Source organism: Chenopodium quinoa, unplaced genomic scaffold (assembly GCF_001683475.1).
Source record: "Chenopodium quinoa cultivar QQ74 unplaced genomic scaffold, ASM168347v1, whole genome shotgun sequence".
NCBI classification, from domain to species: Eukaryota; Viridiplantae; Streptophyta; class Magnoliopsida; order Caryophyllales; family Amaranthaceae; genus Chenopodium; species Chenopodium quinoa.
In genome coordinates, this window is record NW_018743555.1 from 2579599 (window position 1) to 2582886 (window position 3288).

At 33.6% G+C, this 3288-nt stretch overlaps 1 long non-coding RNA gene across 1 annotated transcript; it reads left to right on the forward strand.

Annotated features, from left to right (window-relative positions):
• Window positions 1-577: 577 nt before the first annotated feature.
• Window positions 578-3079, forward strand: LOC110740322. Its single transcript, XR_002515030.1, has 2 exons — window positions 578-1089; window positions 2911-3079. It is a non-coding gene; the product is annotated as an uncharacterized LOC110740322 (long non-coding RNA).
• The last annotated feature ends 209 nt before the right edge of the window (window positions 3080-3288 follow it).

The following is a 3288-nucleotide window of genomic DNA, read 5'->3' on the forward strand; positions in this document are numbered from 1 at the left end:
AATTGATATTTAGCCTTGAAGAAGACAGGATGTCAGATGGGGCAAATGGGAAGGGCGTTGGATAGGGGTTTGCCGGCGGTTGTGGGGGGCTGCGCCGCTGTCCGGAGGTGGAGGCTGGGCGTTGGTGGCACCAGCAGGGGTGGGGGTGGCACCGGTTAGGGAGGGGAAGGGTGGCTGTATTTTTTAAATTTATATTATCACTAAAATTATATAAATTAATTGTTAAAAATACAAAAACTAACCATGGTTAAAGATTTTAATTAAAATTGTAATTATCTTTGGTAGACAATAATACAAGTTTACCAACGATAATAAGTTTTTTAACTGTTTACCACTGAGAAAATCAAATACTTTGGTGTTACCAAAGAGAATTTCCCTAGTTTTTTCTTACAAATTAGCTTATTTGCCTCAATAAGCTTATTTAAAAAGCTCTTTCACCAAACAAACAAATTAGATGATTTATGTAGTGATTGTAGTCAAACCTCTAACTTAATTGGTCAAATAAGCTCATTTGTTGTCAAAACTCTAATTACCAAACATGGCCATAATCTAGGAGCTTGTTTGCCTTAATTAGGGTAAAATTAGTTCAACGAGAGTATGCAATTACCCTCTTCATTCGCCCATTGCTTACAGTGTAGAGTCTGTAAGACAAAAAATTGAAATATGCACTACTTTAGCTTGCTGCCGTTCAAACCCCAAAAACCCAGCAAAATTAACTATTCAAACCCCAATCAATTCGAACTCAGAACCCAAAAAATTCAACTAGCAACCGAAATCCCCAGTAATTTTGAGCCAAATCCTCCCTAACTCGAGCAATCCGAGCAGAAATTCCTCATTCTCGAGCAAAAATCAAACCCAAAACCCCCAGAAATTTCAAACCCGTTCAAAACCCCAAAACCCCAGCAATTTTCGACCCCAATCCAATAAATTCGACTCCCAAAACCCAACAAATTCGATCAACAACTGAAAACCCCCATTTCTCTCTCTTCCTCTCTCATCTGCTCACTATCTCCATCACTCTACCTCCGCCACCGTTGTCGTCGCTCATGTCGCCAGATTCATTGAACTCCGGCGCCGATTCCTCTACATGTAAGGTCCTTTATATTTTAACTATTTTCGCTTATTCCAATTCTCAGTAGAATCAATTCCTTGTTAACCGATTCCTCTATATTGCTTGTTTTATTGCTATATTGGATCAATTTGTTGATTTTTAATTTGGGCTTTGCTGATGAATTTTGCCCATTTATTGATTCAATGTCAAAATTTGCGTTTTTATTTTTTTATTATTCGTATAAATCTACATGATTTTGGTTGATTTTTTTGTTATATATTTTGGTTGGGTTTGATGATAGGAATTTGATTGAAATTCAATTGAAGTGACAGAAATTTGAAATTATTGGTGAAATTTTGGGGTTTTTGTGTGTGTTTGTAATCACCATTGCATTATTAGTGTTGCTGAGAGATTTGTATCTGTAATTACAATTTCAGTATTACTATTCTCATGTTCTTACAAACAACCGAAAGAAGATGTAATATGCATTATACTTAGGCTAAATAATACCCTAAGAAACAACTGGAGATGTAATTTGTCTAACTATTTTATGCTCTTTGGTTCTTTATTATGGTGTTATCACCTCCAAATGAATGTAGCTTCATTATTTTTTAGTTTTATCATTGAAGTGGTTCCATATTCCAACTTTGAAGATTTGTTATTGAGCTAAAATTGAATGAGAATGTTAGACTGTGGGAACTATGTCATTTACTGATGTAGAAAGGATGCTCATGCTATAACTTTCTCATTAAGATATTAGGATTTGCTGTTAGGATTTTGGAGATTTATTGTTATGTTTTGGAATTTGAAGTGTTACAGTCTTAGAGACTAAATGATATGTACATATGTTAATATTAAGCTTAAGCACAAACAAATATTGCTTATTGTCTAAAATGTGATCAATATTAATCATTACATTTGCACAACAAGCTCATATTCTTCAAGCACAAGAGGAGACTAATCTCCATTTTTCGTGCGCTGCTCTGCTCTGCTATTTGGATCAAATTGGTTTAAATATTCGTTTCCTCTTCTTTCCGTTTCTAACATGGTTCTTGATTGGACTAAGAAAAATATATAGTACATATAATGCTTCTGTATATATTGTTTTATGCTGTTAAAAGGTGCAGATGGGCTAGTTCATACCTTTGTCAGGTTGAATGCTCTGCTACTTACTCTATGGGATCAGAATTCTGAATTCTTCCATATTTTGTCTTTCTTTACCTTTGCTCTCCTTTGCTACTCTATCTTTTTTTATTGCTTGTTCAGCTTCAAAATATACAATATGCATGTGAACTGATATTCCATCTTTTCTTTCATATTGTAATCTATATTAAATATTCGCTCTCTGTTAGGGTTTTATTTTTTGTTAAACTCTCTGTTAGGTGAATAACTAAGTTTTGTTAGGTGAATAACTAAGTTTTGTTAGGTGAATAACTAAGTTTCATTACTGACTCCCAATCAGCTTATATAGCAAAGAAGCACCTTAGGAACGTCGACAAGGTTAGCCGCAAAATATATACTTTACCTTAGTTTCCTATCTCTGGTTAATTTAGTTATGATAAGAAGGATTTAGGATCTTTTGTATCTAAAACATTTCTTAGTTTTGTTTACAAAAGACGTGTGAAGTTTGATCATTATTGTTAGTCCTTGCATTGCTATGAATTTCCCCAAGCTTGCAAGGGGGTCTTGATGAGTTTAAGCATGTCTCTTCATGTATATTTTAATCATCTAGATAGCGCTATTATACTTCATCTACAATATTATGCTATTCATTCATGTCTTGGTTTTTAAACTGGTCTTCTTGTGTATTCTCTTGACAAATTTTAATCAAGGTACTTATTTGGTTTTCATTCTTGCAGACCTGTTGCTGATATGTTGAAGCCATTGATGCTGTTGTTGCTGCTACTGTTGTTAAATGTTCTTATTAATGCTAATCCCAACTTTGTACAATTAAAATACTTTCTGTTGGGATAAAATTGTAATATTTATTACAATAATTATTATTGAAAATATTTAAGTTAATATATGTATGTGTATCTGTTTCAATTTAGAGGGAAAGAAAACCATTTTTTTAATGGGAACATATTAGGCTATGTTTCAAGTAAGAAATAGCGCCTTCCGTCATAAAAGACACCAAGCATTAAGGTATTTATATTAGCAACTAATTGGTTAGTAGCAAAAAATTGATCTTGGCAGTTGCTAATCAATCAAAAAAATAATGGTCTCCGTAGTCGCTA